Source organism: Stegodyphus dumicola, chromosome 5 (assembly GCF_044657685.1).
Source record: "Stegodyphus dumicola isolate Sdum_Otavi_A_Nest chromosome 5, ASM4465768v1".
In the NCBI taxonomy this organism is placed as follows: Eukaryota; Metazoa; Arthropoda; class Arachnida; order Araneae; family Eresidae; genus Stegodyphus; species Stegodyphus dumicola.
Genome location: NC_140772.1, coordinates 68930953 through 68942581, shown reverse-complemented (window position 1 = coordinate 68942581; position 11629 = coordinate 68930953). Strand labels below are relative to the sequence as shown.

Below are 11629 nucleotides of genomic sequence, written 5' to 3'. Positions count from 1 at the left end.
AAGGTAACTCAAGAAGGTCTTCTAAAATTCTATCTTTCTGCTCACACAATTAAAAAAAAAAATCTGAAAGGCCTCAGATTTTAGCAGTCACGCAAAGAGGCTAAAAGTTTATGAATGCATAGATTATCAATACAGATGGGGCAGTGGAAATAGCAAAACATTTTATAAGATACTGACACCAGAAAGTTATATGTCTTCTATATATTTGAAAAATGAAGAAATATATCATGTAATTATGTAGAAATATTAAAATGTTTTCAATTAGATACATCATGAATTAAATGCATTTTGAATCAATCAGATTAAAAATTTAAAAAAAGCATTCTTAAGAACTGTGTGTAATGCTTTTAAATAGCTTGGCTTGTTAGTCAATAATATATTAGATTTTAAAGGTAAATATGTTAAATTTTTTGAATGAAAAGCGAAACAAGTTTACGACTGACGATATGAAGTCACATTTCAAAACTAATAGCCCTTTTAGATTAAAAAAAAAAGTTCTGAAAATAATTTGCAATGGTTCATTGGTATTATTTTACGCAAAATTCAGTAAAATGAAATTTACCCGTTGAAATCAGCACCAAATTAAACTTTGTAAATTCTAGCGCATGTTAAAGGTTGTCTCATCCAGAATTTTATTACTAACCATTCATTTCAGAGCAAAATAAAACAGTAATTGCCATTTATATGACAATCAATATCAAAAATTTAAATCTGCATTTTACGCAACATAGAAAAACTTCAAAAGATCTACTGTTTACCATGCAATTAAGGCATTTTATTCTGCTATCAACTCTACCAATTATTAATTCCATTAAGTATATACTCTTTCTGCTCAATATATGCAATGTAAAATTTTCCATAAATTTATTAATTCATTTTATTTTGAGGTGAGCTTTTATTCAACTCTCAATGTCAACGAGAATGTTTAGTTCATTTTTTATTCTGTCTCAAAAGAGAAATCAAAATACGTGGATTTATGTACGTGTATTTATGAATCAAAATACATGAGAAATCACAGTGAGAAAAGCACTGCTACCTTAAACTGTGATTATATATAACAAATGCAGTGAATTATAGTTAAAAAATAGTGAAAATATTTATATTTCTGAACTATTTCATATATAACATTTTCAGTTTCGCATATGTGGCAATTTAAGAACTTTTTATGTATACTAATTTTTTGAAATATCTGCAAATTTTTGCATCTTTAAGGAAAGCTTATTCTTTCACCTGTAGTATATAAGTAATGGTAATTTACCAGATAAAATTACTTAATGGGGAATACAGAAAAATATCTAACCACTTACCTTTGTGACTTCATCTGCAAAGAGACTAAAAAAGTAGTTCAGCTAAATCTGCTATAATAAATATTTATAATAATGCTAAATTATGCAATATCTATTAATATGACAAATTTTTGTAAAGCTATTTATTTGGATGAAAAATAAACACATTCAGAAATTTATGGCACTATATTATGATTAACAGAGGAAAAACACTTTTCAAAATTCAAAATAGTTTTTATTAATCCAATTTATCACATTTTATTTGAATTCATGAAAAACAATGTTATATCCATGTATTCTTATGTATATAACAACTCTTGATAAATTGGATCTCTGTCATTGCCTTTCACAGCACCTAAAATAAAAAAACACTCACAATTACTACATGTGAATATAGTAATTCATAATTAAATTTAAACAAATGACTATTAGAATGCAAATTAAAGGAAGCATTTAAAATATTTTAACATTTAGTACCTATAAACAGAGTAGCAATTATTTGATTTTTCGATTATAGTAAAATAAACATGGGGGATGCCTTTTAAAATTTTTTATGTCAGAAAATAAACTCAAACCACCAGCTGAACATATGAGCAGTTTTATCAATCAGCCACTGGTAGGTAACGTGGATACTGAATCAACATATAAAGTTGCCAAGATAAAGAGAGAAACAAAATTATGATAATCACATCTTACCTATTCATAAAACTATTTTAAATTTAATGTGTAGGCAAGTCCAAAAAGAGTGAGAATGAATTTATTTTGCAACACAAAGTAAAGTCTTGCAGGAGCAAAAAAAACTTGTCTCATGAGATTGGCAAGTAAAAAATAATTAACTGCATCTGGTAACATTTATCTGACAACATATAAGTAATTGTTAGCTATGTGCAGAAAATAAAATCTGATCAGGGGCGTAGCTAGAGGGGGGCAAGGGGGGCATCTGTCCTTGGGTGCAGAATCCAAGGGGTGCCAAACTGATGTTAGAACATTTTAGAATTAAATGTTTTCCATCCTTGGCAAGCAGTAGGGGGCGCGAAATCTTCAGTTGTCCCCGAGCGCTGAAAACCCTAGCTATGACTCTGAATCTGATCATGTTAATGCAATTTTAAACTTTTGAATTTAACCGCAGAAATTTACCAAAGAAGTACTTGTAACAGTAGTAAATGAAGATGTGACTAATCTTTACTGTATGGTACACCTTGGTTTCTGTCTGAAAAAAAATCGCAAAGTGGTATTGGTTGTTTGTGAAATGTGGAAGCCCATTGCGTCAAATAAGTTTTTCGGTAACCCTAATGTTGATAATGTTGGCAAAAGTAGCCTTTGAGAAAAAAAAAAAAAAAAAAAAAAAAAAAACTTTTTTTGTCAATAAAAAGGAGTTATTTCTGCAAATATTGCCAACGTGCTGTCATAAATTTAGTTTTGGGCTACTTTTTTTAATAGTAAACCTTTTGTACGGTCCCAGGTTTTTGGTTCTTACCATTCTCTTCAATTGCTGTGTTTGGTTGCACGGAAGTGGTATGGTCTTGTATTTTGAACATGCTATTTATTATTTTGGTGTGGGTACCATCGTTTGAGTATGTCTGAGGTGACTAAGAGACGAAAAATTTAATTGAATTGCTTACCTGGAGGATGGTGGTGGGAAGCCTAAACATATGCATGTGAAAAAAAAAGGTATGTTAAAAAAATGACGTTTCATTTATTTTTTTGTCTCTGTGTGTTAATTTTTGTTAGAAGATTTGTTGTTTAATGTTTTTATGTTAGGAAATATGTATTTTTGGTAACTTACTCCTCTCTGTTTGTGTATTTTTGGTTGTCTGTGTGTTAAGACAGTGGTGAATTTTTTCTGGTAACTATATTTTTAACTTTCTGATTTTCTTAAAGTGAAAATAGATCAATGTGTACATGGACAAAGTTAAGGCAGTGCACAATGCCCAGTTTGTGCAGTTCTCTGTTTTAATAGGTCGATGTGTACATGGACACAGAGTTTGTGTATGTCTTTGACTTCTTATTTTGGTTTTGTGTAGCGGCCACCTTGAAATTGGTGCCGATCCTCTCAGGTGACGATCTTGATATAAAAAAAAAAAAAAAGAAAAGAAAAGAAACGATTCGCTAAGGGTTACAGCAGAGTAAATTTTTACCAAAGATGTTCTACCATAATCACCATTTCAGTGGTTTAAACACTAGTGGAGCAGTATGCAGAGATGAAGATTTGAGTTTTGTTTACACAGCATGATGGTTTAGGCACTCCATCCATTACAGTGAACAAAATTATAATAAACATAGCCACAATAATTGTCTATAAATATTGATGTATAACACTGCATTAACTATTATATTTCTTATGCTAGTATATACAGAATCCTTAATCGAAGGGAAAATCAGATGACTGTGCATGCATTTTCCTTTAACTGAAACATGGATTTGACCATACAAATCTCAGTCTTACGGAACATGCCACACTATGCAGATAGACAGTAAAAAGTGCTTGTGTTGTTTTTATTTGTTAGAGGTATGAAATAAATATACTTCTAGATTTTAATTTTTTCTTTTCTTGTTTTACATTTGGATTACCTATCAAAAAGTAAGGAATTCTGATATTATTACAATATCGGAGTTAAAATAACAATTATTGGACACGTTAAAGTAATGAAAATTTTAAATTAGGTTAAAAAGTAACCCTTAATGTGGCATATTTTTGAATTAAACTCTATCGACATTTAAAACAACAAAACATCCCTCTTTATTAAGGACTTTAATTAACTAATTTTAAATGCGGAGCTATGAATGGATTTTTCCCCTTGCATGTTATAATAACTGAAACAAAATTACTCTGATACAGTCGAAATTCCTAAATGCAAGTACATAAAATTTACTTTAGCAATTTAAAGAGATGAGACACACTGAACACATGAATAAATTTCTATCAAAGAATAATTTATTAAATTTGGCCCGTTCCATAGTAAACTTTAACCATTAATTACATTATTACACCATGTTATCAGTTTGAAAAGCAAGTCATATGCCAGATCTTGGATGTAAAAGAAATGCACAAAATAATATACAGATTATTGAAAAATGTTGTATAGCAATGTTTATAGATATGATTAAATGTAACAGAAAATTTACTGTCACAACCACATTTTTAAGTGAAATGTATTATTTTAACATTTTACAATATTTAAGGTATGGCATTAAATGCAACATTATGTGCCTGAATATAAGTTAGTAAATTAAAAAATAATAATAATAATAATCAAAGAATGAATGTCATGAAAAATTTCAAAAACAAGCAGAATTTAATTTAGAAGACCTTTAGACACTTATGATAAATAAATTTGAGAATTCTTCACCCAAAATTAAATTATAATTAACTAAAACCAGTTTGACTGACCTTCTACAAAATCCTTCAGCTGCAATTTTTTCTAGCTTGAAAACCAAATTCTTCTCCACATGGTAATAACATCTTAACCAGTTGAAATTCCTGCAGAAAGTTTGATAACACAGTAATAGAATTAATAGAATAGAAAAATTAACACAAAAGTATAGAACATCATTTAAACTTAACATTATTACAAATTTTGGTGCTTTCTGACTATCTGCAAAGCTGTGAAAATTGGCAAAATGGTTAGTTTATGGTTCATATCTACTGCTCTGTTCACAAGTAGTAATTCAAATGAGCACTTTATAAGAAACAAGAAATTTTAGGATGCACACACACAAAAATATACACATTGGGTCAATATTCACATATTTTTCATCCAATGGAATACTATTCAGAAATAAAGATTAAATATAAAGCATGTAAATACATGTGTGTGGTATGCATATTCATAGTTTGCTATTATCGTGTGCATACTCTTGCTGTTTTAGCATAAGTTGAAGCTGTGAGGGCAGATGATAAGAAAGTATCAGAATTTTTCATGTATAAGAAAAGATTGCCCTGACAATAGTATCTCAATTGTTTAGCACTGACATTTACATAGCGCATTAGAAATATATAGTAATATATGTATAATAAAAAGATAATTGCATATTATTAATTCATTTTTTTAAATGCCAAACTTTAACAATTCTTTCACATATAATTAAACAGAATTCTTTCACATGAACATCTAAAATCCATTCTTAACTAAAGAATAAATAATAAAACCATGTAAATTTCTTATCAAGCCCATCATTTCCGAAATGTCTACTTCTGAAAGTTCCCAGCATTTCTCAATATATTATTAAATTACTAAACTAAGCATCAATGATCGTCATGTTCGCTAATGTGGCAATATCTTTCACACTTCTTTGTTACCACAAGTAACAAGTAGGCTTCAATAAATCTTTAACTGTTACATGCTACTTTTGTCTAAAATTTGTACAAATAATAAAATTAAATGAGCTCTTTATAATATGCTCAAAGAAATAATTTTGTATGAAAATTTGTATGTTATATATTGGCCTGATTAATGATTCAGGAAATAATTCGGGTTTTCAAAGTGCTTCCAATAATTCAAATTTCAGCTTGTGTCAAAATAAAATCTATAACACAAAGATAAGCAAATTTCCTTATGAACAATGCATTTTAACATTATTCAATCACTGGCAATCACACAGTACTGATTGCTTCAATAAACATTACTGTAACTGTCTTATTTAAAAGACTGTAATGTTTTAATTATTTCCTTAATTAAAACATTACAGTCTTTTCCGGTTGATCTTTACAATATGGTAACTGGTAGTTTGGCGACATTTTGGAGGCGATAAAGGTTTACTACCTGGTACTTTGGTAATAATGTGAGCAGTACTCAGTTCCGATTACGCATTATTTTGTGTGAGGGAAATGAGAGATCATGGGATATGTCATGTGATATTAATGGACGAATTACGGTTCTTTAATCGGAAAAGGGGGGAAATCGGGAAAAAATTTGGAAATTTTGTATTTGGCTTTATTCTGTGTTGTGTGAAACAGTGTTCGTGAATTTTTCGATCCCATGGCCGTAACTAAAGTGAGTTCGAAATGGGTATTTATGTATGTATTAATTTAATGTATGTGCTCATTTATATTTTAAGTAGTGTTTTTGAATTTAATTATATTTTAATTAAATGATAGTTATTTTGTGAATTTTATGTTTGTAGGAATTTGGTATACGTTTTAGTTGAAGTAAACGTGCATGGAGATAATTTAAATATCTGACACTAAGTATTTGTAATGGTTGCGGTATGAATTCGTTGGTGACGTGTATAATGTAATAGATGATTTAGAGGTAAAAGTTTTTGGATATTTTATTTATCTTATATGTGGAAATGTTCATATTTGGAAAGGGTAAATACTTTTTCGCGATCAGGTAATTTCATATATGTTCTTTTTACCGGGTTTAAAGATTGAGAAAATTGTCATGTATTTTCGTGAAATTTTTCTAATTTATGAGAAAAAAGCAGTGTACATGGATATAATGAAAAGTGTGCGCAATGCCATTTTTGTGAAATTCTGGGATGTTTTTTTAAGTAAAAATAAGTCGGCGTGTACATGGTTTAGTGATATTTTAATTAAATGATAGTTATTTTGTGAATTTTATGTTTGTAGGAATTTGGTATACGTTTAAGTTGAAGTAAACGTGCATGGAAATAATTTAAATATTTGATACTAAGTATTTGTAATGCTTGCGGTATGAATTCGTTGGTGACGTGTATAATGTAATAGATGATTTAGAGGTAAAAGTTTTTGGATATTTTATTTATTTTATATGTGGAAATGTTCATATTTGGAAAGGGTAAATACTTTTTCGCGATCAGGTAATTTCATATATGTTCTTTTTACCAGGTTTAAAGATTGAGAAAATTGTCATGTATTTTCGTGAAATTTTTCTAATTTATGAGAAAAAAGCAGTGTACATGGATATAGTGAAGAGTGTGCGCAATGCCGTTTTTGTGCAATTCTGGGATTTTTTTTTTAAGTAAAAATAAGTCGGCGTGTACATGGTTTATGTGTATGTGTTATTTTGAAAAACGCGTAAGGAGTATGGTATTGTGCACTTTTTCCCAATTTTGCAGTGAATATTTGTCATGATTAAGCAGTTTTGTTAGATAAAATTTCTAGCATAAGTGTAATTTGGCTAGTAGATTGTTGGAAGAAGTGTTCAGTAGATAAAAAGAAAAGAAACATGTCTTTACTTCGTGAAGACAAAATGGCGGCGGGAAAAAAAAATATAGGGTTGCTGTAGGAGAGTTGGTCGCCAAAGTTTCGCCAAAAAAACGCCAAGTTACCATAATGTAAAGATCAACCTCTTTTCCTCCTTCTAACACCAAAAGAAAACCCAGAGAAGAAATAAAATATCAGTAAAAATAAATTATATTATTGAATGACACTTTACATTAATTACACTTATGCATATATTATTTTATTATAAATTATTTCAAAATCAAAGAAGAGAAGGGGGAGAAACTTTAATATTGACATTTCTAAAATGATATAAACATTAATCATTTAGTACAGTTTGTTATTTCCTGCAAAAAGAATTCACTTTTCTGGATAGCATTTATATTTCCATCTCACTTTCAATGAAACATTAAGAGAAATGCATATAATTTAAACACCAGTTTATTTTATTTATCAGACAGATTATGTCAACTCGAAAAAACCTATCAGTAAAATTCGGTAGTAATAATTCTGAATGTTAGGTAACTTGCAAGATTCAACAAAAATTATAAATACTTTTATTATAATGACAATACTACAGTAACATGAACATAAAATTAAACTGCATATAACTATGAAATAAGCCAGCATATAATAATGGTGCATTGGTTTCTAAAACAATGGGCTCAATGAAAAAATACATGTATTATGGTAGCTATTCATATTCTTCAGCTTTCCTAATAATATTCTCACGTTCACTTTACATAACTAAAGTATCTAAAATACAATAAAAATGCAAACAATATTTATGAGAAAATGTTAAAAGCAATCATAAGCATTTGATTGAATGACCATGTTTGTCTTCCTGCAAGTCGAATCTTAAAATGATATGCAGTTTGAAAAATGCTTAATCCTTTTATAAAATATTCAAAAAAGATTAAAAAAAGGTACTGTTCTGTTATCAGGATCGGGTTCAGAATTGTATTTATGTATGCTTGTATATTTGTATGTTTGTGTGTCTACATATACACATCTATGCACATACTTACGAACACAGGTTCATACATTTCCGATTCTGGTCCCAATAACAGAACAGTACCCCCAAAAAAACTTGAATTACAAACTAGATTAAGATAACGTTTCAACCATACATATTTTGGACAAAACAATGCAAACTCTTATTTTTATACAATTGTTCAAAGTATTTAACATAAATTTATTGCTGCAATAAAATAATAAGCAATCTGATCACACATATTATTTTGAAACTGAATGCATAAACTTGACTAAAAAAATTCAGTCATAAACATATGGATAGCAGGGCAAATTAGATATTTGAAAAGGCAGCCAGCCATTGAGATACATGTAATTCACAACAGAATGGTAACAATTCATAAAGCTGTGAAACATTTAACTGTCAAAATGACATAAATTCGAAAAGCAAAAAAAGTAAACATACAAGTATTGCAACTGAACTTACCTTTCAGGAAACAAAAAATATCCATACAAGTTAACCTCATGGCGCAGCCATTTTGGATCTCGTTTCAAATCAGACAGATGTTTACGGATTTGCGGAAGAATACGAGGACCTAGTAGTTTGCCGGATACAATGTGCAATGACGCGAAAGAATATAGTTCTGTAGAACTTCCTACATTATTCCGTAATAAACAGTACTATTTCCTAATTTTTTTCTTTATCTAATTAAATAATTAATAGGGAAATAGTTAAATAATGCCAAATTCATTTTTAATGAAATGTAAAATTTTGCATGTATGGGACGACCACCTTCCGTCGAATATTTCTGAGAATATAAACAAATTTTGGAATCTGAGAGTATCAGTTAATAAATATATAGAATATCGCCTCTCAAACGACCACTTCTGAAAGTGACCAATAGTTCTGAGATTATCAATAAATATTGATATTAAGCATTATTTCTATAAGACGACCATCTCTATATAAGACCAAAGTTTCTAGAATCTTGGATAGTCATCAGAGATGTATCTTTACTGCGAAATTATCGCACGACTGTAATTCAATATCAATAACGGATCGCGCGATTGATAAACATTTTCTGTCCTGTAATTCGAGGAAAAAAATTTTCCTTATGAGGTATATCTCCCGCTTTCATAGCGTGCCTTCGTGGTGTAATAGTTCTGAACGCAAAGCAATTTTCCACATTGAAATCAATCGAAATGCCATTAATCCGTTCCAGATCCCAAAACACGACCTCAGTTGTTTCTTAAGTGTTTTTAAGTAAGAATCAAAAACAAGAAGAAACATTTATTAATAAATAACAAATACATATTCTATAAAAACATAATTAAAAGAAAATGTGAAGTGCCTACGGAAGAGCTTAATTTTTGTCACTGGTCTTCGCTTTTTTCGTCATGATCTGCTTATTTCCACCCGCAGATCATTTAAAAAAACTTTCCAAGGAGGTTTGTTTCTTCCTTCGTGTCAAGTATGCACGACTAGTTGCAACGTTTTCGCGGTGATTTTTATCCACGAACTCTACCACTTTCTCCCACATTCCCAAGACCTGTTTTATATCTCTTGTAGCGATAACCTCCTGCACCTCTGGCTCCTCTTCAAAACTCAATTTTCGTTAACCCAACGTATGCTGCTGCAAATACAGATCGTGTAACTCCTCGGTTGTCAGCTCCTGAGACTGTTGTTCGACGAGTTCGTTCACATCTCTCCCATCCACCTCCAGACTCATGGATTTTCCCAGAGAAACAAGCTCCTCTACCTATGCCACTTCGGGTTCCAATCCTTCGAAGGCCCTTTCAGTAACAGCCTCAGGCCACAGCTTCTTCCATGCAGAGGTTAAGGTCCTCGTTGTAACACCCAGCCAGGCCTGATCAATAATTCCTAGGCATATGACGATCTTAAAGTGGCCTTTCCAGAACTCTCGAACGGTAAGGTTTGTGTTCTCCGTCACCTCAAAGCAGCCCCAAAAAATGTGCTTGGTGTACAATTTCTTAAAATTAGAAATCACCTGCTGATCCATGGTCTGCAGGATAGGAGTGGTGTTGGGTGGTAGGTAGGGAACTTTTATAAACTTGAACTATTAGAGTAAAGCATCTTCGAGATTTGGTGGGTGAGTAGGGGCATTGTCGAGGAAGAGAAGGGCTTGCATGGGTAGGTTGTTTTTCTGTAAGTATTTTTTAACAGAAGGGCCAAACACCAGGTTTATCCACTTCACAAAGAATTTCCTGGTGACCCAAGCCTTCGGATTTGTCCTCCACATACCTGGCAGATTTTCTTTTGAAATATTATATGACTTAAAGACTCTGGGATTTTCCGAATGGTATACTAGCAGAGGCTTGATTTTACAGTCGCCAATCTCATTGGCGCAAATTACTAGAGTTAATCTATCCTTCATGGGTTTGTGACCTGGCATCGTCTTCTCCTCTGCCGTTATGTAAGTTCTATTCGCCATCCTTTTCCAGAAAAGTACTGTCTCGTCACAGTTAAAGACTTGCTGGGGGGATGTATCCTTTGGCTAGTATCAGTTCGGAAAACATTTTGATGTAAACCTCAGCTGCCTTCACATCGGAACTTGGTGCCTCACCATGTCTGACGACGGAGTGAATGCCGGTCCTTTTCCTAAAGATGTCAAGCCAGCCTTACTGGATTTAAACAAGTCTTCCGATTCCTCATTTTTAGAAGTGTGTGGGATCTTCTTTAGCAAATAACCGTAAATTGCTCGTGCCTTCTCACATATGATGCTTTATGTTAAGGTTCCTCCTTGAAGCTGCTTCTCTCTCACCCACCCCATCAGTAGTTTCTCCATCTGTTCACGGAGAGAGGTCCAGAGTTTAGACATTATTTTATCGGCCTTAGATGGCGTTATACCCTTTATCAACTCCTTTTGTTTAAGCACAGTACATATCATTGATGTGCTACGACCGTACATCATCGCCAAGTCAATTACTCGCACACCTTGCTCATGGTTTTCTATGATTTCACGCTGTAATTCAATAGACATCATCTTCTTCTTTGGACCCATGGTTATAAAAATAAATATGATACTGTTTTCTAAATGTACAAAAAGCAAAAAGCGCCAACCCAGCTTATCAAAGATGCTTCCAAAACGAGGGAAACAAGCACACAGACTGAGATCATGTCTGAGGTGGGAGAAACTGTTAGACGCTGCATCTAAATATAAATAACCATCGTCTTCACTGCCGAAAACCTCTAAACTATTCTATA

General features: G+C 31.5%; 1 long non-coding RNA gene across 1 annotated transcript; it reads right to left on the bottom strand.

Annotated features, from left to right (window-relative positions):
• Positions 1–1504: 1504 nt before the first annotated feature.
• On the bottom strand, positions 1505–9014 carry LOC146997134 (uncharacterized). Its single transcript, XR_015041142.1, has 3 exons — positions 8891–9014; positions 4678–4767; positions 1505–1641 (listed from the first exon to the last, which is right to left on the bottom strand). It is a non-coding gene; the product is annotated as an uncharacterized LOC146997134 (long non-coding RNA).
• Positions 9015–11629: the final 2615 nt, after the last annotated feature.